This window comes from Hyperoodon ampullatus (assembly GCF_949752795.1).
Source record: "Hyperoodon ampullatus genome assembly, chromosome: 4".
In the NCBI taxonomy this organism is placed as follows: Eukaryota; Metazoa; Chordata; class Mammalia; order Artiodactyla; family Ziphiidae; genus Hyperoodon; species Hyperoodon ampullatus.
In genome coordinates this window covers 83,101,862-83,129,665 of record NC_136917.1, presented here as the reverse complement: position 1 = coordinate 83,129,665, position 27,804 = coordinate 83,101,862, and the positions used below count along the sequence as shown (strand labels likewise).

General features: G+C 40.7%; 1 long non-coding RNA gene across 1 annotated transcript in view; it reads left to right on the top strand.

The window, feature by feature from the left end:
- The first annotated feature begins 226 nt into the window (after positions 1-226).
- Positions 227-27,804, top strand: part of LOC307052492 — a 28,638-nt gene continuing 1,060 nt past the window's right edge. The window contains exons 1-2 of the long non-coding RNA XR_013810865.1: positions 227-258; positions 17,694-17,784. This is a non-coding gene — a long non-coding RNA (uncharacterized lncRNA). The remainder of the gene's footprint in view (positions 259-17,693; positions 17,785-27,804) is intronic.

Sequence of the window (27,804 nt, the reverse complement as noted above, 5' to 3'; positions counted from 1 at the left end):
TTTTTGCTCCCAACAAATTTGCTTTCCAGGTTGTTCACCTGAGCCAGTCCTGCTTGCTCTGTTAACAGAGTCTGAAGGGCTTGAGGCCAACCGGAAGACTCTTCATGGTGAATCATCATCCTCTGTTGTCATCTGGGGTTCCACGATCTGGCACCATCCATTCCAGGATATGGCTTGAGGCCAACCGGAAGACTCTTCATGGTGAATCATCATCCTCTGTTGTCATCTGGGGTTCCACGATCTGGCACCATCATAAAGGTACCCAGAAAGATAGGGCGTTCACCGCTATCTGGCAGTGCCTTCCCCGTGCTCCCCTCCATGGCTAGCCTGCTGCTTTGAGAAACGTGGTCCTGTAGAGTGTAGAGGAAAGATGAGTGAGGCTGGAATCAGGAGACTTAAACCACAGTTCTGCTCCAATTCTTTGTTTCCTTAGACAAATAACTTTTTAGTCTCTTTTTCTCTATCTGTAAAATGGGAATATCCACAGCCCTCATAAAATTTTGTGAATCTTAAATTAGCACAAATCATCAAAAACTATACAAATGGCACTTCCTGTTTTAATTTTTAGTAGCTAGAACTAAAAGCATTTGAAAGAGTCATCGACTTATTTTTACATTGTAATGACTATTTGGGCTGTAAACTCCTGGAGGGCAGAAACCAGACCACACAGTTGTATAGTAGCTAGGCAGGCATCATCCACAGATATATGCTTAGTACAAGTGTAGCTGATGACAAAAGAGTAGTTCTCTGATCTTTTTCAATTGGCTTAAAATTTCCTTATTTATGGCACACTAAATATATCTTCCAGAAATAGGACTGCCAGATAAAATTCAGGATGCCCAGTTAAATTTGAATTTCAGATAAATAATGAATACTTTTTTAGTACAAGTATGCCCCATGCAAATCATTTGCTTTTTATCTGAAATTCAAATTTAACTAGGCATTCTGTATTTTTATTTGTTAAATCTGGCAACCTATCCAGAAAGGGAGTTGGCAAAATTTATGTTAAAATTGAACATTAACATTTTCTTAGGTGATGAATATTTGAAATATATGATATGAAAAATATTATATTTAAGAGTTTTTAATTCTTCATACATCTGTTTGGCATTTAAAAATGATCTACTTAAAAAGCTAATGGACCTAAGTATATGTTGTAGCCTTATTAGTTTCATTCATATGATGAGGACAATAATATTTAATGTACAGGGCTGTTTTGAAGTTTACCAGTGATTACATGTGAGAAAGTTCTTTGTAAACAGACCCAAAAACAGAGTCTCAGAGGAGCATGAACTTTGTTGTCTTTGATTGAGTTTCACTGTTGCCATTTATTGCTGTGTGAGCTTGGAAAAGCTACTTAACCTCTCTATAACCTCTCTAACCTCTTGTTTTCTCATCCATAATATGAGGATAATAATAAAATGGACCAATAAGATTTTTATGAGAAGGAAAAAAGAAAATGCATATGTAGTGCTTAGTACATAATAAAGCACTTCATATAAACGTTAGATTGTATTAAAAATCTAGAAACTGTCCCTTTCTAGAAAGTCGCTAATACGCGGTAGTGGGAAGTTATGGACCTGACTCCAAGTATAAGCTCCTCCTGTGTCTGAGGGTTCCTTAAAGCAGGGCACGTGTTGCTCTTGCGCCATCAAGTGCCCAGGCCGTGCTGTTGATGGGAAGTGCTAATAATACACTGGCGCTCGTGCTTGGGGTTCTCACTGCCAGTCCTCTTCATGAATACTAAGGATGGTGACTCTCTTCCTACTCTGCACGTGTCATTACAGGCTTTCATGAAAATGCAGCAAGCCCCCAAAGGTTTACATCAGTTCAGATCATTGTTGTTTTAACTTCGTAAAGAACATTAATATCATCATCAAGAAAAATACGGCAAGTTTTACAATTGCTGCTTTAACCTTAGAAATCAGCCTGGTGGGGCAATAACAGTGGCAGTGCAGCCATGCTCTTTCTTATCACTGTCTTGGGTGTGCTCCTTCTGCAGAAAGAAGCTGAAAGAAATCATTAAGCATGAGAGGTCCACCTGTTAGGTCAGGATCTCAGACCACTAGGTGGAACTTAGTGAGGCACTGGGGACTGTAATGGGCTTGTCTGTCTCGGAAGGGGGTTGAAAGGTCAGGTTTAGGAACAAAGATTACAAGGTGAAAGGCTATACGTCTTTTTTTTTTTTTTTTTAAATAAGCACAACCTTGCTTTTACTGTGTTGGAAAGTTCTAGGTTCCTCACGGCTGATGCATATTTACATTAAACTCATGGCCAATGAATACATGCTCTCGAATGTTCCCTCTGGAATTATTCAGCTTTTCCTGGTGCTTCATGAATACAAGCAATGATTGGGTCACAGTCCACCTATTTTTCTCCCAAGGTTCAAGTTTATTTGGTTAATTAGGTGATCAACAGCCGTTTGTTCCATTAATTATGTTCTCTCTGTTGACCCTGTTATCTTAAATCCCACATTTTAAAAAGTAAATATTACTACTTGGGCATAGAGGCATGCTTTATTGGATGAATTGCCAAGTTTTTAAAATGGGACTTTTATTTTAAAAAAAAGAAAGATGAAATTGATAAAGTTAAGACAAAAAGGGGTGTTGGACTCTCTAACTCCCTTTTTATGGCTAGCTCTGCCTGATGGCATCCTGCCTTCTCACACCCCCTCATCCCCGCCCACTCACATTTCTCTGAGCAGCTGTGCCAGGATTTCATACAGGAAAGGCTTTATGCCACACGGCCCTTTCAGACGTCACATCTAAATCATCTTCATTAGCCTTGAAAACTTGGATCCCTAGTGGGGTTCCTGGCACCCCAGACAGCGGAAGCCCTGTATGTGAGCCTGAGGCATGAGGCCCCAGAGGCAATGGCATCCTCTGGTTAAAATGCATTTTCGACAGCTTGTGTGCCACTGAGCTGCTGCTTCTCTCCTCCTTTTGGTGAAAGGAAACTTCAAAAGATTTGGTTATATGAGATTTACAATGCATGTTGAACAGAGAAAATCATGCATTCTTTAGATGTTTCCCTGTGTTTAAGGACACGTGTGGTGGTCATGGTTTCTAATGTAAATATCAGAACCCTTGACTGTTTATGTTGACGTAAAGGGACAGAATATCTAAAATCAGAATTATATGTGGTAGGCAGGCCTCTCAGGAGTCACTAGACCAATGATCTTTCTTTGCTTCAGGATTGGCTAGGAAGTCAGTCCTCTCGTCTCTTCCCAGTTCTCTCCTGATTTTTCTAGTCTCTCTTCAGTGCTTTGTGTTTAGAGAGATTCTTTTTTTTTTTTTTTTTTTCTTTTCCCCCTGAATTATTTGTCTATAACCCAGGCTACAGGGAGAAACATCAAGATATCAGCATCCTTCATGATACTGGGAACCTTACTAGCTGAAAAACTCATATGGCTCCCAAACATAAATGTGGCCAATTTGAGCACATTCTATATTCCATGAGAAGCACCCTCTAATCCTAGACTCAACTCTCTGCTCCTCATTCAATGCCAACTCTACTTTTACCCTAAAATTATTCCTTCTTCAGAATAATAGTAGTAATAATAATACTGATAATGTTAGCAATTGATATTTAGCCAGAGCTTCCTAAGTTCTGGGGGACTTACTAACTCATTTAAATGTCCACATAGCTTCCTTTAAAGTCCTCCTGGGAGTTTTGAGAGCTTCTCTCTAAGGATAATATTTTTTTAATTAGGATAAAACTGTATTTTATTATTAGAAACACTACTTGGAATTTTGGGGGAAAAAAATCAGAAAATACGAATAACCAAGACAAAAGGAAGTGTTGAAAGCACCCTCCATCTCTTGCTCCACAGTGTTCACCAGCAAAGTCCCCAGGGAAGCAGTGCTCCTCCAGGGCAGAGGTCAGAGGAGATGCCCTTCCGGGCAGTGGGTCCACAGGTCCCCATGGGCTCTGAGCTTCCCAGGCTTTGAGCACTGAAACCTGAAATCCTAGCCTTTGAGCTTAATCCTCCATCCCCTGCACTCATCCTGCCCCCCACCCCCAGAAACCTGGAAAAGTTAGGGAGGGGGCAGGGTGCCAGATGTTTGCACAGGAGGAGTTCAGGTATAGGAGGCTAAAATGTATTTGCAATGGGCAGCTGGGGAGCTTGTCTTGAAGCTGCATTTGCACACAGGCATACTACGTTTACTCAGAATATTTAAGAAATGGACATAACTGATGTTGGATGCTGACAGACTGGTGGGGCAAAAATCCTCCTATGATAACCCTTGACATTGGCTTGTGATTGACCCCACTAGGGAAAGAAACTTGATAGCACTTATGCCCAGTGAGCCAAGAGAGAAAGGGCAGCTGGGGCAGAGAAAGGGGCCCAAGACAAAGGCTGTTGTCATCTGCTTGCCTGGGGCTGGTTCCCCCAGGACCCAAGCAGTGCAAACTCAGCTTGCTTTCTTGGTCTTTATTGAATTAGAAGGAAGTCAAGGAAGCCTGTATGATTGTAAGTCAGGGAAATGCGAGTGGCTATGAAAATCTTGCAACATCAAACTTTCCCACTGGAACTGAGCCAACCCAGGGCAGATGTGTCAAACGTCTACTTTGGCTGCTTTGCTTGCTCACTCCAGGAAGTGGCGGGTGGTGGTGGGGGAAGCAGGAAGGGTGTGCAGAAAGATGCAAATATCATCAGTAATGTTGCATTCAGTCCTAGGGTGGGAGACCTGCAGGTAAACGGAGCCCCACTTATTGCAGAGAACTGTCTGGAAAACAAGAGCAAAGACAGAAAACCAAACAGTTCTCTGCACAGGAATGAGGGAGGAAGGGGGAGAACTTGGTGGAACGTCCGGGCTGCCTAGAGGCAGAACAAATAACCACAGGCTGGAAAAGTACAGTGGAGGGGAAATGTGGGCCAGGCAGATTCCTCACAGGGCTCAGCGCAATTTTCCTTGGCATCCTATCAGTTCTGTTGCTGTTGCCTCTTGGAATTGGACCATCTCGTGCTCTAAGTAAGCACATTCTCCATATTTTCACAAACGGGGAGTGGGGAGAGCCTTCTGAGGTCCACAGGAGGCCCAGAAACCATAAAGGAAAAGATCGACAGATTGGAATAATTAAGCCAAAACTTCTGCTTGGCAAAATCAGTTCACACGAACAAATTTAAAAGTCAGATGAAGACTGTGGGAAAATATTTGCGACACATAGAAAAGACAGAGCTAATATCTATCATAGATAAAAAGCTCCTCCCAAACAGTATAAAAAGACAAAAGGGGAAAAAATGGGCAAATGATAAGGGGCATTTTAGAGAAGAAATTACAAATAGACAATAACATTTAAAAAATGCCCAAACTGACTAACAGTTACAGTAATTGAAATTAAAACAATAGTTCTTTCTTTGGGGGGTTAAGTTGGCAAAAATTGAGTAAGATTTTGATGACATATATGATAAGAAGACAAAGCCCTTTACAATTTTGTTAATGGATGTGACCTTTTTTGAAAGACAATTTGGTGGATTTCATCAAATTTAAAATAAGCACATTTTCCAACCAAGCAGTCCCACATACAAGATTCTGTTTCAGAAAAGCTCTGACTCTAGAGGGAAAGGTGTGTGTGTGTGTGTGTGTGTGCGCACATTGTGACAGCAAAAACCTGGAGACAAACTAAATACCATCAATAGGGAAATGGACAAATAAGTCATAGAACATTCACGCCAAGGAATATTCCAGGACCACTGAAAAGATGACATGGATCTGAATGTACTGACATACTAATACGTTAAGTGAAAAAAAGACTCAGAAATATATTACATATATATTATATATATAAAACACATATATAATATATATGTGCATATATAGAGACATATATAATATAATTCTATTTTAAGAAAATGAAAGCAAATATATTATCTGTGTTTGTATGTACAGTGAAAAAAAAAGTATGTACATAGAAGACATACACACACACACACATACACACTCCAAACTAATAAAAGTGGTTGAATGTCAGGGGGTGAGGCAATTAAGTAACAGAAAATTGGTTTTTATTTGTTATATTTCTGTGTTGCTTGAATTTGTTGCTACAGTCTCTGTTACTCTCATAGTGAAAAAGCACAATGAAGCGATGTAAACAGAGACAAACATGCATTCCTATTACTCTCCTGTTGTAAGCAACATGCTAGTTGTAGCGTAAGAGTGTGGTGTACAGACAGGTTGCCAACAAACACATGAAAGGATACTCAACATCACTAATCATTAGAGAAATGCAAATCAAAACTACAATGAGTTATCACCTCACACTGGTCAGAATGGCCATCATCAAAAATCTACAAACAATCAATGCTGGAGAGGGTGTGGAGAAAATGGAACCCTCTTGCACTGTTGGTGGGAATGTAAATTGATACAGCCACTATGGAGAACAGTATGGAGGTTTCTTAAAAAGCTAAAAATAGAACTACCATATGACCCAGCAATCCCACTACTGGGCATATACCCTGAGAAAACCATAATTCAAAAAGAGTCATGTACCACAGTGTTCACTGCAGCACTATTTACAATAGCCAGGGCATGGAAGCAGCCTGAGTGTCCATCGACAGATGAATGGATAAAGAAAATGTGGCACACATATACAATGGAATATTACTCAGCCATAAAAAGAAACGAAACTTAGTTATTTGTAGTGAGGTGGATGGACCTAGAGTCTGTCATACAGAGTGAAGTAAGTCAGAAAGAGAAAAACAAATACCATATGCTAACACATATATATGGAACCTAAAAAAAAAAATGGTTCTGAAGAACCTAGGGGTAGGACGGGAACAAAGACACAGACATAGAGAATGGACTTGAGGATATGAGGAGGGGGAAGGGTAAGCTGGGATGAAGTGAGAGAGTGGCATGGACATATATACACTACCAAACGTAAAATAGATAGCTAGTGGGAAGCGGCCGTGTAGCACAGGGAGATCAGCTTGGTGCTTTGTGACCACCTAGAGGGGTGGGATAGGGAGGGTGGGAGGGAGACGCAAGAGGGAAGGGATGTGGGGATATATGTATACGTATAGCTGATTCACTTTGTTATAAAGCAGCAACTAATGCAACAATATAAAGCAATTATACTACAATAAAGATGTTAAAAAAAAAAAAAAGAGTGTACGGCACAAAACCCTTTCCTGCTCCTTCAAGTTTGCTGACTGGAAGTAACGGGTAGTTGTGGAGACAGTTCTAAACTGAGGACAAAAGAAACTGGATGCCCTCCTCCCGGGATGTTAAGATAGGCACTTTAGCAGAACCTCTGGAGCAGCATTCTCCACACCCCCATCTCGGTGTCTCTAAAACAACAACAAAAAAGTCACCTTCTTTAGAATTCCCACCTCATTAGTGTCCTTGTGAGGATTCACTGAGGTAATACGTAGAGCATTTGAAAAGCGGTTGGCACACAGTAGGTGATAAGTAGATTTTTTTTTTTTTTTTTTTTTAGTTTCTGCTTTATAACAAAGTGAATCAGTCATACATACACATCTGTTCCCACATCCCTTCCCTATTGCGTCTCCCTCCCTCCCACCCTCCCTATCCCACCCCTCCAGGCGGTCCCAAAGCACCGAGCTGATCTCCCTGTGCTCTGCGGCTGCTTCCCACTATCTATCTACCTTACGTTTGGTAGTGTATATATGTCCATGCCTCTCTTTCGCTTTGTCACAGCTTACCCTTCACCCTCCCCATATCCTCAAGTCCGTTCTCAAGTAGGTCTGTGTCTTTATTCCCGTTATTACTGAAGTGGTCAGTATCCCTTTCTATCTCACCTCCCAGTGTGGAAGGAGGGGGATTTTAACTGCTTTCCCAAAGCTGAAGTCTTCTAAGTCTTCCCTAGTGAAATGTGGGCAGATAAGCTAAAGGGGAGCCTGGCATCTCCTTCCTCCTGGATGGCTGCAGGTGGTGTTCCTGGAGTGTGGGAAGGGGTTTTAGGGAGAGTCAGAGAAGGGGAGGGAATGGCGAAAGGCAAGGCTCAATCCCCTGGTTTCTCATGAAATCAATCCAAGGTGACTCAAGAGATTTTTCGCTTTCCTAAACCCGGACCAGCTGCAGAATAAGAGGACAAAGCAACCCACTGGTCATTCCGTGGAATTTCCAATTGAAGTAACAAGTACAAGGTGAGAGGGAGAAAATGGCACTGAGAAGTGGGATCCCCAACATAGTGAGGACCAGCGGGGCCCCTGATTATCCACGATGGAGCTGGCCAGTGGCTCTGACGGATGTAGAGTCTGGCAACCTGAGCTTCTGGTTGCCCTCCAGCTAGGAGTCATTATTCTAATAAGCCGGCAGATACCCTTTCTTTCCCAGCTTCTCACCAAAAGGTTAAAACTAGGTGGTGGAGAATAGGGAAAGAATCTTGAAATAAGAATATTTGGGGGTTGAAATTATAAAGTAGAATTTTTATAACTGAATTGGACTAAAAAATATCACCGTACTAGACTAAGTTTAAACTGGAATGAGAAAAAGTTAAGGACTCTGTTCCAGGCTGATTTTGCAGCATGTGTCTATTCGTAGGAGGAGGAGGGCTTGAAGAAAAAAAGGGTCAGGGGTTTGGGGCCAAGAAAGGTACATGGAGTTCCTGAAATAAGGAGGCGTTATGCTCGCACTCTTTTCCCTTCTTCGATCTGCCATTCTCTATTCCTTCTTTTTGCTCCTAAGGAGACATTTCCCTCTCCCTTTCATGGACTCATATAGATTGAAGGGGTCCCAGAGAAAGGAATCAGCTCACCTTAAAGGTAAAAAGAATCAGGAGGTCTTTTTGTTATTGTTGTTGGTTTGTTCATTTAAGGCAATATACTAGAAAGAGCACTGAAAATGGAATTCAGGAGATCTAAGGGGTCTGGGATAAATATCTTAACCTCTCTTGGGCTCAGTTTCCTCATCTATAAAGTCTGGCATTTGGTACAATTAGATGGACTCTAAGATTTCCTCTAGTCCTTATGTTATTTCAGCTTTACTTCATAGAACTGAAAGGGACCCAGGCTGGCATCTAGTCAAAACCTTTACCCTAAGTAAGAATATTAGATGGGAAAACTCAAGAGATATATTGAATTTCATGAATTGAGTGTCTTTCTGTCTTAGAATAAATTGGTACTTTCCTTGAAATATAAATTATCTAGATTCAAACAGTGGTTTCCTCCAGCCATATTACCCATTCCTTTTGTGTGTGACCATAGCATTTATTCATCAAGGACACTGAGCTGGATCCCCAGGCTGAGTTTCCCAAAAGTTCCCTAAAGAGGAATGTAATGGCTATGGACCATTGACACACTTTAGCAGAGACCAGGGATGCTCGAGGATAAACACTATTAGGGTTAGGTTATGCTAGTGGCAGCGATGGACACATCCCTAAATCTCAGGAGCTTAACAAACACAAAAGTATATTTCTTGCTCATGTGAAGTATGTGGGTCAGCAGGGCTGTCTGTTATCCAATGGCTCAAGGGTCCAGACTCTCTCCATCTTGTGCTGCCAGCATCTCAATATGTGACTCCAAGTTCACAGGGGAGGACATGGATGGAGAACACACACTGACAGTTCAGAACCTAGGGTCAGAAGTACCATATCCCTTCTGCTCTCATTCTTAACTGCCAGGACTCAGTCATAAGTCCCCAACCCAAGTGAAAGCCCCCCAGAAAGTGTCAGAGAGCATGTGGATAGTCAGTGAGCACTAGCTGTCTCTGGATAAAGTGATGACTCAATCAGGACATAAAATCACCAAGTGAGGAGCTGTTCCCTGCCTCACGTGTTTGGAATGGGTGACCAAAAGCCTTGGTTTTTAATCTGTGGCTTCTTGAAACTATTTATTTTTCTTCTCAGAAAAAGATTTTAGCTTGGGAAAACTGCAGCATCTTGCTAGGAAGGAGGTCTTCTCAACTCTACCTCATCCTCCCTAGAGGTGGGGCTGCCTTCAAGTGGTGGCATCACACTGTTGATTCACAACATCTTTAAGACAACTAAAATCCTCATGTCATTGTTCCGAGGAACTGCTGCCAAGCCAGGCCTTCACATTTCCTAATTGTGCTCTTCACTCTACTTTAAACCTAAATGCAGGACTTTCCATTTATTCTGTTCAGTGTCATCCTTTTATGTTCAGACACTTGCTTTAGCCTTCTGAGTTTTTCATTCTATCATTTATTGTAATAGCTATTTCTTCAGAATTTGCATCCTACACCAATTTGATGAGTATGTCTTCTGTGTCTACATCCAAGTTCTCAAAAACAGCAGGCCAAGGGCAGAGCCTCCAGTGGAACCCCAGAGACCTCCCTGAGAGGCATCACAATTCATTAATAAGCACAGTGTGTCCATTTGTTCCACTAGCTTCAGATTCTCCTTACCATACCATCAAGCGGTTCACATTTCTCTGAGTTCTCAAGGATTTCTTGAGACTTCACGACCCGCCTGGGTGACACTGAATTCCTCGACTCACTCGTACTCCTCAATAGTCTACTGGTTGATGGCACCGCCCAGCCCACATGCCGGAATCCTGGGAACAGTCCCCGATCCTCCCCCTCCTTCACCTCCCTCAGAAGTGAACTGGTGTAAAGCAGGAAGGCACTGCCACTCCTGGACTAGCTGCTCCCCTCTTGTGCCTGGGCAATGGCCTCTAAGCATCTCCCCAAGTCTCTGGTCTTTTCTCCTCCCATCCTTCCTCTTCATCCTCACTGGAGTTCTTTCAAAACTACAGGTCATATTCTATGACACCCCTGAATAAAACCACCCAAATTCTCCAGTGTAAGGACAATATTAAAAAGATTTAACAAGTAGTCGAGCATGGACAGTGACCAAAGAGAAGGCCAGCAGGGCTACTCCAGATAGAAAGCAGGGCACCTTCCATCCTCATATCCCTAATGTCTCCCAGCTGCTCTGTCCCCCACCCCCCACCCCCAGGCAGGGGTTTCAGCAGACCCCACATTTGCATCTCAACACTCTAGTTCTCCTTTCTCCATCCTTTCAAAGCTCCTTCTCCTTCTCAGAAAAGGCCTTGTCTCCTCTGAGGCTGTAAAGCTGTTTTTGCGTCATCATGCATTTTGTCCCACTCCCTGGCTTTTGATAGAAACTGGCTAGTCTTTCAGGCTTTACTCTGTTGAGTCAGAGCCAAGGTTTTAGCATTCAAAAATAAATAAATAAATAAATACAACAAGAGCTACCCCCATCTCCTCCCTCCCTCCAACTCCAGGCTCTTAGAAGTGAAAGCTTTCAAGGCTTTCTTTTTATATTCTCAGCCAGAAATTGGATGCTGTTCTGACTGGATCCTTTTGTGTCTTTTCTTTGCGGGCAGTCAGCCTTCGTCTCTTGGTCTGGTTTAATGGTGAAAGAGTCACAAGGTAAAAAAAAGATTTTCTGAGAAAGAAAAAGACTTCTCATAGTATTTCAAAATATTATCACAATTCTTTGTTGATATGGCCACCAACTCTAGTAAATTCAGCTTCATGTGGGCAGGGACCAGTGTTTGATTGACCTCTGCTTTCCCAGTGCCTGAGACATACTAGACGCTCATTAAATGCCTATTGACTGAGTGGTTAAATCAGTGAACAAAGGGTAGACCATATCTATGGCATTTTGCTAATCTGCCAGTATATTAATTTTATAAAAAAGGAAATGGAACGATTTGACTTAGTTCCTGTTTTTGCTTGGCTCAAACTACAGGAATAGGAAAATGTATTGCGTCCTTTGAACAGGATTTCAGAAACCACAGGGATTTCAGGACCACATCCGTGGCAATCAATTTTTGTAGGGGGAAAAAAAAAGGATGTGTGCATAAGGAAAGAGAAAATTTAATAACATAGTATTTGCAGATAATAGCTAATTCCTGTGTACTGGGGATGCATAATTTTTCAAAGAGAAAAAAATACATTTTATTGTCTTCTCACCTTTATGGCTGTTTTCTCCTATTATTATTTAATTAATGTAACTTTATAAAAGTAAATCAGTGGTTTTGTCTGGATCCCTCTTTTCAAAACCTGCCCAGCTTACTGGACTCCCTAGCCCAGAACCGGGCCTTAATAATGGGTATATTAACATAACAAAAAGTAAAATTATATTTCTAAGGTGTTAAGTATTAGACCTTCTTAATTGTTTGTTTCTAGAGGGCCTATTTTTCTCCTTTATGTGATTCCCTCCTTCCTTTTTTTTTTTTTTTTTTTTGCGGTACGCGGGCCTCTTACTGTTGTGGCCTCTCCCGTTGCGGAGCACAGGTTCCGGACGCGCAGGCTCAGCGGCCATGGCTCACGGGCCTAGCCGCTCTGCGGCATGTGGGATCCTCCCGGACCGGGGCATGAACCTGTGTCCCCTACATCGGCAAGCGGACTCTCAACCACTGCGCCACCAGGGAAGCCCTCCCTCCTTTCCTTTTAGGTGACATTTAAAAATAAATTACCATTGACCTTGCATAGTCATTAACAGATTACAGTGGCTTAGTGCCACTGATGGGTGTCCACAGCTGGTGCCACATCTGTGGAATGCATGTGAAAGCCATCATTGCTGTGCTCGTAGAAAGCCATATAACAAAGAGGAGGTGAGTTGGTGAGTTCTGGATCCAGAGAGCCTGCTTTGAATTACTGCTCTACAACTTGCTCGGAGGGAATTACTTCTTACTCAGAATATGACTGGAATATTTTATAATAATGATGAAGATAACACCAAATCTGTTGATTACACTGGTGACTCACTACATCCCTTTGATCTCACCGAAAGAAGAGCTGGATGAGAAAGTGGGTGTGAGACTAGCCCACGGCACAAGCTGTCCAGATGGCCAGGCCTGCCCCAGCCAACCTGGCCTGCTGGGGCAGTGACCTCCTCTTTCCCTCCACTCTGTGTGCTTTTCTCAAAAAGGTGCAGCCTTTGCAGCCAGAAGCCCTTTCTGAACCCCCTGAGTGGTTATGCTTCCCCATCAGATGGGCCTACAGGCTCTTAGGGTCTATCCCTGGGTCAGGAGGCCTTTTGTTTCCCCGTCTCCAAGTGCTGGATCATCACACAACCAAGCAAGTTATGAAAAGTACAGGAGGAGATTTTCTTAATGCATTGCATGGCTACTATATTAGCTGTGTGTGCATGTGTGTGAACAACTAAATATAGTGGGTTTTCTTTATCTCCTGGTTCCATTTTTATACCCAGTTCTTGAAAAGACATTTTACTCATTCTTAGTTCAGAAAAAATTAGGCCCACTTCACAGTTCAGCTGTTTTCAGTTATGTTACTCCACCCACTCTCTGTTTTTCTGGGCACTCGTTTACCCACTAAAGGATTTATAAGGCAGCCCTGTGCTCTCTCCCAGCCGCGGTGGTCACTCTGCCTCCATGCACCTAATATGTACCCCCGGGAGCTTGCTGGTTCTGCCTCAGAGACTGTGCCAGGTAGAATATCAGCTCAGCCACTCTTCTTCCCCTACCCCGCCACTCCCAGACATTTGTTGGTACATGAATATCAGCCCACGGATGCTATGTTGCAAGAATCATTCTGTTTCTTCATATCTTTAAATCAGTTTAAATCTGCCCTGGGTCCTCCTCCCTCAAGGCTGGAGGGAAACGTAATTTCAGTCATTATTGGGACTCCCCACTTTCAAGGCCTGTGCAAAGGAATTTATGTATTGCCCAAGCAACAGGTTGGTCCCTCTGGTCACGGGCTATGGTGCTTGCTGGCTACTGCTGAGATGCATGTGGTTTCAGTCCAACTGGGGCCATCAGCCCCAGCACCCATCTTCAGATTCCAGATTTCATCCTGGAATCTTAGAGATAAAGCCCCGTCTACCTAAGGCCATCTTTCCTAGATGCCCTCTACAGTTGTTCTTGGGGTCTCTTCCCCTCCTCAGACTTCTGTCAAGGAGCAGTGTGTGATCCCCACCATTAGAGAGACTCTCTGACCTTCATCCTTCACCATCTTGAGAAATCTCTCTCTCCCTTGAGAGTTGCCATCTTTTCTCTCTTTCCTCTCTGGGACACCTGGCATAATTTCTTCAGAGGGTTTAAGCTTTCACAAAAGGCAGGAAAGACCTTTGATGTCAAGTTTTCTGTTGTACAAAATCCCTGATGCAAGCAAAGTGTTAGGATGCTTGAAGTGAGAAGATGGAAAAATACTGCGAGTCAATTATTTGCTCAAATACTATCCTGTTTGCTCTTTTTTAAATGAATAAACTCTAGTTAGGAGAACCACCCAGGTGAGACCTGGAAGTGAGGAGAAAGGCAGGGGTGACACACAGACATCTGTAGGGGGTCCTGGGGAACAGCGATGGCTGTAATGGACCCTGGGATGGGGATGGTAGTTGCTATAGCATGCAAATTCTCACAGTTCCCCTGAAGTGAATGCCCCCATGAGGCATCTGGACTCTACTTCTATGGTGCTCCACTAGCATTTCTTCCTTTGTACCTTTCTTGTCATGTCTCTTCTTTTATTCATTGCATTTTTCTTCTTTTTCTTTCCTCGACATAATTTCAGGTGGTGCTCATAGCTATAATATGACTACCATACAGTTTGATATTCTTTGTTAAGGTATCCAGATACCATGAAGGCCTGGTTTCTGAGCAGTTAGTCACTGAGCCAACTTCATAAGGAAAACAGCCCATAATCCAGTCATTGCACTGTAATATTCAGATGACCAGATCGGATCAAATGTGATTTGAAGGTTGAGCAATCACCCAAGTGTTTGAGCCATTTTAATGCATAACTGTCTCCTTAATTATGGAGTCAACAGCGGCATTAGCTGTTTGCTACAACCTGGGCTTCTCATGCTGTTTGCATGACTGCCACGTTCTTGCCTTCTTTCAACTTGTAGCAAAAGGGAATTTCTGGGCCATTGTTTTGCATTTCACTTACTTTCCATATTTATGCCAGTTAAATATTTATAAATGTTTAAGCTTGTAAAAGCTGTTTATTATATTTCTATTATCCACCTTTGTTGTAGAATATCTGTTTTTTTTCATATGCTCATTACAGAAAAAGTTTTTGAGCTAAACAAATGTACCATAAGCTTATACAATTTTGCAGCACATCATTTCCTGTGTCCTTTTTCTATCACAAATTGCTTTTCAATTCTTTTCTCCACATTTTTTTATTCTATGGAACAGAGGTCAGCACACTACTACTTCCCATGGGCCAAATCTAGGCCATGGATCTAGTTGTGTAAATAATGTTTTGTTGGAAGACAACCATGCCTGTTATTTTAAGTGTTGTCTATGGCTGCTTTCACATTATAGTGCCAGAGTTGGGTAGTCATGATGAAGACTGTATGACATGAAAAGCCTAAACTATTACTACCTATATTTTTACAGAAAATGCCTACTGACCCTAGCTGTGAAACAATAACCAAAAATCATTTTCATCGCAGAATCTTAAGAGTTTCAGAGCTGGAAAAGATATGCGCCCAAGAACTTCCTTTTACAGAAGATAAAACAGGTCTATGCAAGAGTCAACCATTACTGAATGCTCACTATATGCCAAGCACTGTGCCTTAGCAAATACTATCTCACTTAATGCCTACAACCAATACTATTATTTCTGGTTTTTATAGGTGAGTAAATCAGGACACGAGAGCTTAAATAACTCTCCTGTGGTCACAGAGCTATAATAATAAGTGGAGATGGATTGGACTCAAGAAATAAGACTTTAGAGTCTAAGAAGAAAGCCATTGCACAATTCAGCCTCTAAGTGAAGGAATTTTCTGGAAGTCCCACAGAAAGTAAATGTCAGAACTAAAGCTGGTGCCTGGTTTCCTGTTCTCCCATGCCATCTATTAAAAGTAAAGATGTTTATTGACCTCTGTGTTCTGTGACCAAGGGAAGAAGAGGTCTTCTTCACATGTCTTTTCTGAGTCTTGACTGAAAATATACTACCCATTGGCTGGGGGTAAGACATCTGTTCCGCAAGACTGGCATCAGCTTTTTCCTGGGCGAGTCACACGGCTATGGCTCCGTTCCCTGGGAACTTGCTTGGGCTTTGACTTAACCTGTTAAAAGTCTTTGTAAAGTGGAATGGACCACCCATTAGAGGCCCTTCTGTTCCCATGAGGAAATAGGACTCTTCCTCCTCAAGTCAACGTGTTATGGCTTAGCCTTCCCTGTGTTCAAATAGTAGAACAGGAACTGCTATTTGCGGTCATAAAATTCATAACTAACATTTCCAATAGGAACAACCTGGGGCAACAGGCTGTAAGAATTATCGATTCTGCATTAAATTAAGCTTTTGTTGATTATACTAATACTTGCAGCTTCATGATCACTGGGGTTCCACGTGGTCAGTACCCCCAGGGCCTCAACACCCACAGCCTGGCCCCACTGCCTTAGGAACATATACTTCTCACTTTTTAGTCAGTCTTACCTTCATGTTTTAATGCCTTAGTCTTTGTAAGTTTGTTCTCTCTTCAGGTTTCTGATATTGTTCTTCCTAATTATTTTTTCCTGAAATGAAGGCCTTCCCAGTGCTAAGCCCAGGCTGCTCCACTTCTAGATGAAGTGCCCCAGCTGGGCAGATTGCTGTCTCCCTAGAAGTATGGTCATTATCTTCACCTGGGTGCTTGATGTGGGACAGCCTGGCAATCTTCTCTGTTTCCCTGGTCAATTCACATTCCCATTTCTCCCTCAAAATTCCCCCCAAACTTCTGACTCTCTCACTTACCTCATCAAATTGGAACTCTCCAATTTGAGTTCTACACTGATCTGCTCTCACACCCCTTTCCTGCTTCGCACCTTGCATTTGAAAAGGAGGCCCTGGGACTTCCCTGGTGGCGCCAGGGTTAGAATCCGCCTGCCAACAATGCAGGGGACACAGGTTCGATCCCTGGTCCGGGAAGATCCCACATGCCGCGGAGCAACTAAACGTGTGCGCCACAACTACTGAGCCTGAGCTCTAGGGCCCATGAACCACAACTACTGAGCCTGTGCTCTGCAACAAGAGAAGCCGCTGCAATGAGAAGCCCCCACACCTCAACGAAGAGTAGCCTCTGCTCACCACAACTAGAGAAAGCCCACGTGCAGCAACGAAGACCGAATGCAGCCAACAATAAATAAAAAATTGTCTTTAAAAAAAAAAGAAAATAGAAAAGGAGGCCCTCCTCCTAAGAAAGGTCAGATGTTCCATAGGTTTTACCCATCACATCATGTCTCAACATCTCAGGGAACTTGCACTGACCATTTCCCTATCTTCAGGTCACCTGAGCAAGCATGCCACTTTGTAAGAGGTGAAAAAACATCCCTGGAAAAAGTTACTGTAGAAATATAGTATCAGTTAATCCAGGTTTCCATGTGTAACCATAAAGTATAAATTGGTTCCCCTCCTACTGAATAGAAATTGAAACCAAACAAAATAAAACAAACAATAAACAAGCAAATTCTCCTCCAACTGTGAGCTACCACACATGAGTTCTTGTGATCTTTCGTGTTGCAGGATGCAACCTCAGTGTTGCCACCTACACAGAAATCAGTCGGCTGACTATTGTTTGGAGTCAGCTGAACTCCTTATACCCCATACAGTGGAAAAGCATAAATGTGTATTTGACTTCCATGAAATCAATGATAGATGAGCCATTAAATAGAGAGCAAGAAGAAAAGTTAGAGCTGAGAAAATAACAATTTAAATATTATGAGCCATTCTGCCTGCCAGTCTCTTCACTGCTCATATGACCTACAATTGTGTTGTCAGGGAGGAGGAAAACGAATCCCTGGAGTGTGTACTGTGCCCATCTTCATGATCTCATTCCTCATCACACAGACGCTGAACTCATCATTATTGTCAGCATCAGTCATCATAGTGAGTCAACATTATTACCATCAGAGCCAGGCAAGGATACCCAGGATGCATGGTGAGTATTTAGTAGCATTGTTTCCAGTGCTTTGTTAAATGTGTCTTTCTCCTTATCTTGTTATCCCATAATTTAATATACTGTAGAGTTATATTTTGCATGTGTACACTGTGCTATATCCTCTGTTTGTTTTACACATGTATATATACATGCTGCCTTAGAGGAGCATATATATCAAACCACATATATTCTACTCTATGTTCAATTTAAAGGATTCTCAAGGATTACTTTGAGAAAACTTGATTATCATTTTGCTCTTTGACTTTACAACTTAACCCCCTACATATGCTGTGGCCAACTACAATCTAGAGAGTCATGCTGTTTTCCAGGAGAGAGTGACTTATTACCTAATAATTGTACCTAAAGATGTTATCTAATTTAAAAAGATCACAATAGAAGGCAAGAATTAGAGAATAACTGGGAAACTTTTTGCCAACATGAAATCCAGGAGAAAGAACTTTAAAACATATTTTGAACAAAACCTGTGGCTAACATGTTTATTTCCATCCTTAGAGAGTTAGAGTGACCAAATAACCTAACCCTAACCCTAATCCTACCCCTAACCCTAATACTCTATCAAATCTAAAGGCCAAGAAAAGAATAGACAATAAATTATATAAAATGTTTAATCCTATATGGAAGAAGATGTCATAAATAAAGTCAATAAACAAAAGATCAGGAAACATCTGCAATATATAATCCAATAAAAATTTAACATATGTAATTATATTAGTTATCTAATTCTGCAAAATAAATAACCCCCAAACTTAGCAGCTTAAAACAATACACATTTATTACTCACAGTTTCTGTGGGTCAGGAATCCAGGCACAAATTAACTAGGTCCTCTGCTTTAAGGTCCCTCACAAGATTGCAGTCGAGATGTCAGCCAGGCTGCAGTGTCATCTGAAGGCTTGAAGGGGGAAAAATCTGCTGCCAAGCTTATGTGAATGTTTGCAGGATTCATTTCCTTGAGAACTGTCGGAATAAGGGCCTCAGCTTCTTATGGGCTGTTGACTGGAGGCCACCTCAGTTCCATGCCAGGCGGCCCTCTCTATCAGAGTAAGCACCTGAGAAGAGCCACTAGCAAACTGGAAGTCATGGTCTTTGTGACCTAATCACAGAAGTGGTATCCCATCACTTTGCTGTATACTACTCTCTAGAAGCAAATCACTAGATCCAGCCCACACTCAGAGAGGGGGATTACACAAGAGCATGAATACCAGGATGTGAAATCACTGGGAGACTTTTTGGAAGGCTGCCTACCACAGTGATATACAGATTGCTTGTACATATTGGTTAGAAAAAATAACAGGATAAATGTGAACAAAGGATAGGAATAGGCAATTCACATAAGAGAAATCAAAATTACATTCTACATGTGAAGAGATTCTCATTCTCTACAGTAGTCGTGGAAATGCAAATTAAAATGGCAGTGAGAGAATCACATTAACTCTCAGATAAGACTAAAATTAATAATGAACATGAGGAAACAGCACTCATACATCTATTGCTAATGGAAATATGAATTCTATAGCCTTTTTTTAAAGCAATTTGTTAATACCAATGAAAATTTAAAAAATATCTTCCCTTTGACTGAGAAATCTAATCCATCAAATTAAAATCAAGAATTCACACACACACACACACATACAAAAAAAAAACCACACACATGCCTTCTTACTGTAGTATTGTCTTGGTACAAACAAACTGGAAACAAAATGGATAGCCATCAACAAAGAACTAGTAAAATAAACTGTGGCATGTGTATATGTATTGAATAATGTTATGCAGCCATTAAAAAGGATGAATTAGAGGAAGAGAATGCATGCCAAAAAAAATAAAATAAAAGGGAAGACAGAGGGGGAAAAAAGAAAGGAACAAAAGGCAAATAAAGATGGCACAAAAGAGTATAACTATGAGAACAAGCATGTATTTATATAAAGTTATGTTTATTTGTGGCTATGTGAACAAAGAAAATAGACAGAATAACCTCTAATGGGTTAATTCTGTATTCAGTGGAGGAATCATATGTTTATGAGTCTACTTTGAACATTAATCAATAACATAAAGTACACATAGGATGACATAAGCATAAGGAAAGATATGGGAAAATATGCAGCAAGTTTTTAATATTGATCACCTGGGCTGAGTTTGTTAGAGAAAATGGTGGAAGAAGAGGATAAGGAGGAACCTATGCGATAAACAAAACAAAAACCAAACTTTTATTTATACCTAACAGTGAATATGATTTAAAAAGCAGGTATAATCTTATGTCATGTATATACTAAGATAAATATATATGTATATTTGTACACATAGAAGTGCAAGAAAGAGTCACCAGAATGTTCATAGTGGTTGTCTCAAGATTGAGAGTCCAACTAATTTTTATTTTCTTTCTTATAATTTTATATATTGACTTAATTTTTTTAACTAGCCTGTATTTATATAATTGGAATGAAATGAAATTTATTTATAGATATATATACTTGCACACATATGGATACATGCACATATGTTATATATAAATATAAGCTATGACTGTGAATGAGCCCGAATTGGCAGACAAGATTTCTGTCGGCAGGAGAGGAGAAAGAGGGCATTTTATGTCAAAGATGCAGTACAAAGAGAGATGCCTACTCAGAAAAGCAAAAAATCATACGAAGGGTAAACAAAAGATTTGATTGACTCATACGGAATGGTTAAGAAGGTAGTAAGATTCTACGTGTAAGCTGGAACCAAATTGCGAAGGACTTTAAAGACAGTTCAGACCTTAATCTAGTAAGCCGTGGGGAGCAGCGTTTGAGTTTAAGGTGACATGATAAAAATCTGTTGGAAGATGAATCTGGTCCTGGTGTTCTGGACAGAATGGTGAAGAGGGCCCGGAGACAGGGAGAGCGTTACTGAGGTTAATTATATAGACTGGGCTTCAGGCAGTCGGGGCCGGAAGTGGATTGTGTCGGGGGAAGAAAAGGACACGTTGAGCACTACAAAAAATGGCTTAATGATGGGGTTCCTGGCAAGGAGATTTTGAGGAACAAAGCATCTACAAGCACCAATTACACCAACACACTGCCCTTGTCCTTCTGCTTGTGTAACGGAAGATATGCTGGCATTTCTGAAATAAGTAAGAATAACACATTGTGTATACATAGACCTTTACCATTTATTAAGGACTTATACATTTACTGTCTAGCTCTTATCTTCACAACAATCAAGCAAGAGGTGGAAAGAAGATGTGATGTCCCCCTTTGTCAGATGAAGAAGAGAAAGCTTCAATATAAGCCATGTAAGCTATGTAAGCTTGCCCAGCCTTAACATAGCTTAATATCAACCTAAAGACTTGACCAAAATTTTCTCTTTGAGTTGGTCTTCAGCCTTAGTCTTTGGAAGGCCTTCATATAACGTTTCTGACAGTATTTCTGATCAACAATAATTTGAACCACCAGGGTACAATAAAATCTAATCTGTGTAATGACAGTTAAACAAACAGTCCACACTAGTTGAGTTTACTATTAATAACTGAATATTCACTTTCAAATATAAGGAAGCATCCCAGACACAAAGAGAAAACCTACTTATGTGCTTTACATGTTGAAATTCTTGCAGTTTGTAAAATTCTGCCATAGCTCATTATGACTGTGAAAATCGTTAATTTTATGTAGAATAATTTGAAGTTGATTTCTAAAAATACTTAGAAAGCATTTTCTTAGAGCAGTGCACAAAGCTTCAGTTTGTGGCATTGTTTCAATAAAATTATATCTTCTGGTATATGATAAGAGAAGATAAGTCTTTACCTTAGTATATTACTACTAAATAGAAAAAAACCCATTAAGTCCTAGGTGGCAACATCACTATTAGCAGTCTCTGAGACTAGCAGAACTGTCCAAAAAAAAAAAAAAAAAAATATATATATATATATATATATATATAGCTCCTCAATTAACCTAAATGGAAAGTGACTACTTGGTATTGCAGATGTACAGTGTAATGACCATAGAAGCAATCCAGTGGCTGACATTACCGAGAAATTGTTGTTCCTCTAACATAATGTCCAGTTTAAAAAGAATTGTCAACTAAAAACTTTAATAACAAAATTATCATACTAATTAAATTGTTGTTGGACTAGAAGCATCCATTCTATGATGAACTGAAGTTTAGAGTAGCCTTAGCTTTGTTGAAATTTGACATGAACACTTGTCCACAGAATACTTTGTGTCCCACTGAACTACCTACTATAACCAGCTAGTAACTGTGAGAACCAGGTTCAAACCCAGTCACTGGCTTCCAGCCTTGTGCTCTTCCCTGCTAGAACACCAGCCAGGAAAGGGATGAGCACAGAGAAGCCCTCAGCTTTCCAAATTATTTGGACAGTACTGTTTCTCTTATTATCACTGTCTCCTCAAAGCCTTAGCATTAGTAGTGAGATCATGGCCAGTTCAAGCCACTCAGAAATATAATTTGTATTACCTCCTGGAACCTTAAGTAGCTTTCATGCCCTGAGCAAAAAAGCCTAAGTGTTATGTCAGTATTAACTGACTTGGGTCTGGAAGAGGAGTCGATTCTGACTTAGATTCTTGCACAGCAACCAGTAGTATTATCCAGAATAAACTCTGATTGACCTAAACTAATTTCTTGGAAAGTGTTCTAGGTATTTTCCAAAAAAAACTAGAGAAGTATAGGACGTTAGCCAGCTTGGCATTATTTATCCAAGAAACCTGCCAAAAAACCTGCCAAAAGTCTGGTCCCATTTGCCAGTGTCAATATTCTAGTGTGCAAACATATTCTTGTGCAAGTGACATTATGTAAGCTAGAAATTAATCTTAGTCATTCATTGTCCAAGGATGGATGCTACAGAAGGAAGCCCAAGTGGTTCCAGAATCAATGTACTCCATGGTCTCTGGTGAAGCTATGCTTTATTTACTTTTCAACAAGGGAGGGAAGCCCTTGGAGAGCTTGTTTGAAACAGTGTTGAGGACAGTGGTGTGGGGAACTGCTGGTGGAACTAGGTGAGGACCCACTGTCTTCTTCATATCTTTGCCCAAAGCACTAGAACTAAATATGTGATCAAAGACCTTTTGCTTTCAGCCAGGGTGGACTTTATTCCAGTTATTCTCTGTCTATATCACAGCAGCAATGACTAGAATGAAAGTCGATCTGAAAATGTCTGTCCTAGCCCAGCATTATTAAGCAGGAGAATATCTTCATCTCTAAGACCTTATAATTTGAATTTAGTCACAAATAGCAATATGGATGTAAGGATAATACTGTACTATCAAGTCATGTCAAGACATATCATGATGTCAACCATGATCTCCCAAGATGTCACTGTGAAATGTTTAGGATGATAACTTCTCAGTACTGTCAGTTACTAAGCAGTAGAATTGAATCTTCCACTTTAATGGCTATTTGGGCAAGTCACTGACTGGGGCTCAGCTGCCTTACAATCAAGTCAAGGGGTTGGGGTGAGGCTGGTCACAAATCCTAAAGTTTTGTGTGGATCATTGAATAAGAGTTGTCTAGCTTACTTTGTTGAAAAAGGCCCCTTCCTATCCACTACCCCTCCTTCAGGCATTGGAGTAAATATAATCCATCTCTCTCTTTATAGCTCACATTCAAAACTTAGAGACCAGAGAAGAGAAATGAGAAAATATGGGAAAATATCTTCCCAAGGCCATAGCCTCATTTCCTTCTGGTTTGGCTCCTTGTCTTTGAGCTCCAAGGAATGTGGGCAAATGTTTGTGCTTGTGATTGATTTAATAGAAATAAAAAAAGATGAGGCAGTTCAGGTTGCTCTTGTTAATCCAGAGATCAGTTTCCAACTCCACTTTTCTACATTCTCTAATGTAATGGGCCTGCCCAAGAGAGGAGAGAACAAAGAAACTTGTATGGGAGATCATGATCTCTGTCAAGACAAGACCACCCAGTGGACTAATGGAAGGACAGAGGCCAGGCAGGGCCACAGGATAAGTATTGAAAAGGATATCTACTGAGACATAAGAAATGCTACTCAATGTCTCATTTCTCCAAATACTCCATCACTTATATAACCAGAAACTCTCTTTCCCTTCATTTGTTCTACTTCTGCAGCTTCTTCTGAAACTGATCACTTGTTCCTTTGCAATTTTGTATCTTGTTATGGGTCTTTTTTCTAACACTAGACATGCTAAAAGCTGCAAATTCTGCCAGAGAGTGACTCATAAATCTCATTTGCATTAAAAATTTAAAAACTCATGGAGTTTGAGCCAAACACAAAACTACTCTTCTCGGGATGTTTGAAATCCTTTGAAAATGAAAACAAAGACTTTAAGTAGATAGCATAGTGACTAAAGAAATTAGTCATAGTAATAGCTGTCACTTATTGTGGACCTACTATGCACTTAAAGTCACTAATGACCAAGTTTCATTAGAACAGCATCTGTTAAAAGATAAAAAGATGGTCTTCAAAGCAAAAGTCTGGGTCTTTTCAAAGTAGCTTCTGTAAGTTACCTAGGGAACTCAGGAGTATATTTGTGTGTGTGTGAGTCTTCACCCTGGCACTAGAGATGGAATCATAGGGGTTTTGAGTCCTTCAAAAAGTGTTGATGGTGGCCAGTTGATAGTGAGCCATGGTGACCATTGCCAGATAGTGGTGTGGAGGGGCTGAGAGGGAGAAGAGTTGGCCCAGTTCTGCCACCATGACCTTGTGGGTTTTCATGGCCCTTAACTTCACAGTGGGGGCTGGACTTGAGAGTCCAGAATCAGCTAAGTCAGAGTTGGTGGACAATTGGATAATAACAGGCTTGAGCTCCAAGGAGGGATGGCAAGGTACCTTTTTAGGTGCTTCCAGCAACCAACCACATTTGCCATTTTACCTCCCCTTCACTTCTAGAATAATTTAAAATAATAATATTTCGCATATACTCAGTGCTTGTTTTGTTCCAGGCTCCATTTAAAGTAATTTACATGTACAGTAAGTCCCCTACATATGAACGAGTTCCATCGTGAGAGCACGTTCATAAGTCCAATTTGTTCGTAAGTCCAACAAAGTTAGCCTAGGTACCCAATTAACACAATCGGCTATATAGTACTGTACTGTAATAGGTTTATAATACTTTTCACATAAATAATACATAAAAAGCAAACAAACACAAAACATAAAGCAAACTTAAAATCTTACAGTACAGTACCTTGAAAAGTACAGTAGTGCAGTACCACAGCTGGCATATAGGGGCTGGCATTGAGTGAACAGGCAAGAAGAGTTACTGACTGGAGGAGGGAGAGGAGGTGGGAGATGGTAGAGCCAAAGGATCGCCAGCAATAGGAGATGGAGGGCAAGTTGCAATTTCACTCGTGTCTGTCATTGATGGAGCAAAAGTTTGCAACTCCAAGGTTCGTATGTAGGGGACTTACTGTATTAGCTCATCCAGATAACAACTTACGAGGTAGCTAATATTATCATTCTATATTCACAGATATGAAAACTGATGTTCAGAGAGGTTTAGTAACTTGCCCAAGGTTACACAATTAGTAGGTAGTGAATCTACAATGTCTAACTTCTGGTTACGCTATGATTACACCCCCCTCTAAGAATAATTCCTTTCTTGCTCTACCACCCTGCATTCTTCCCTTTTTCCTATGTGCCTACACTATTTCTTGTGCAATTTCACCCTCATTTGCAAATTAACAGGTAATTGTACAATTTTTAAAGATTGTATCCCACTCGAAAAGGTCAGACAGATTACTTGAATATATTTTGCTCCGAGTAGAGATGCCCCCTTCCCCCAGGGTGGGAGCACATAAAGTGTAAACTCTTTCCTATAATCAGGCCAATCCACAATGTTTGTGAGAGTAAGAAACCCAGGTTATCCAACAATCCGGCAGAGAGTTCAACTGTAATAGATACAGTGAAACAAGATAGGTTACAATTATGACAAGAGGCACTGACTACCTCCTCGGTTACCAGTCTTGCTACTTATCAGGGTACTAATAATGCGCATGTATTAATATAGTTCTGGTTCCAGTGACATGGTAGATCGAGCTAACTAATGTTTAATGTTCTAGTGCAGTTATATAGAAATGCTGAACAAAGTTCAGAACAAAGAGTACAGAAATTTTGTATTACAGCAGAGCTCAGAAAAGGAAAATTTCCATGTGCCAGAAATGAAGAGTGAACCCGGAGTCAGAACTGTGAGCAACTGATTGGCTGCTTTTCTATGAGCCTTGATGCAGGGACCCAGACTCTCTGTGTCTTATGGCTCCACCATCTTCGTTATGTAACTTACAAGGTCACTGTGCTTATTTTCATCAAGCTGATGGAGGATAAAAGAGCACAGAGGATGGCCTGTTGGAAAGTCTTATAGGCCAGGCCTAGAAATAGCCTATACTACTTCCACTAACCTTCTGTTGAACTCACATCACAGTGGCTGGGAATGCAGGCTAGCTGTGTACCAGGAGGAGGAGGAACGGTATTTGGAGATTATAAGTCTGTGTCATGTAAGCTAAATAGCTTTACCTTCTAAATATTCTGAATAACTGGGACTTGGAAAAAAAGATACAAACTCTTTAAGTCTCAGTGGCTTACATTTTCAGGAAGAACAGATTGAGGAACTTTTAAATAAATTAATTAAAAGTTAAAAGTCTTTGTCTGTGGGTACATTCTCTTTTTACCTTGCCATGGCTGTAGATGGATTCCATGTCTTTACACTCCTCTTTCAACAGGTGAAAGTATGATATCCAAGTTTACAGCAAAGGAGGATGCTTTACTTTTCCATTAATGAGTTCTTATATGCCTAATAAAGTTATTTCTCAATTCAGGGAAACATGTTTTCCTTTCACTACTCAAAATTGGCATGTATTTGTTGCCTTCTGTAGCAAGCTATGAAGGCATACAAATCAGGAGGTTGAAATATCTGCACATGTTTTTAGAGATAACTGAGTTCAAGTGCCAAGGCCAAATCCACTGAATTATAGATGTATTCAGTCAGATGAAAACATTAGTTTTTATATTTCTGAGCATTTGCTTTATAGTCATCTCACATAAGAGTTTAGTTTTGCACAAAGCTTGAAGGTTGGATTGATTTTTCTTAGTTTGCCCTAAAATATATAGCTCATTGGCTAGAGATGTCAATATATAGCTCATTGGCTAGAGAGGTAAGGAGCAAGAAAGAAGAGAGTATGCATTTAGTTTTCTTCCCCCTATCTGGAAGCTTTTGCAAGCTTCTCTTTATCCATGTGATGTGGAAGTCCTTAAGACAGCCTGCCAGCCCCCTCAGGCTCAAGTGGGGATATTCACTGCTCACTGCGCTCCAGAATCACTGTTTTCTTTCCTTCCTCCCTCCCTCCTTCCTTCCTTCCTTCCTCTTTTTTAAACTGACATATAATTGACACAAAAGATTGTATTAGTTTCAGGTGTACAACATAATGATTTGATATATGTATATATCGCAAAATGATCACTACAATAAGTTTAGTTAACATCCATCACCACACGTAGTTACAAGTTCTTTTTCTTGTGAGGAGAAGTTTTAAGATCTACTCTCTTAGCAACTTTCAAACATACAGTACAGTATTGTTAACTTTAGTCACCATGCTGTACCTTACACCCCCAGGAGTTACTTATCTCATAACTGGATGCTTGTGCCCTTTGACCACCTTCACTTATTTCACCCACCCCACCCCACCCCACTGCCTCTGACAACCACCAATCTGTTCCCTGAGTCTATGAGTTTGTTGTCTGAAGATTTTTTAGATTCCACACATACATGATTACATACAGTATTTATCTTTCTGCTCGACTTATTTCACTTAGCATAAAGCCCCAAAGGTCCATCCGTGTTGTCACAAATGGCAGGATTTCTTCTTTATAGCTGAAAAATGTTCCATATATGTATATCTATCTATATCTATCTCTATATATAGATATATATATCACATTTTCTTTCTTATTACCATGTTTCCTCCTCTTCCTTGGGCCTCCCGCCTGCTTTTCCCTCTGCCAGGAGCACCATCTTTGCTAATTAACACCTGTTCATCCTTCAGAT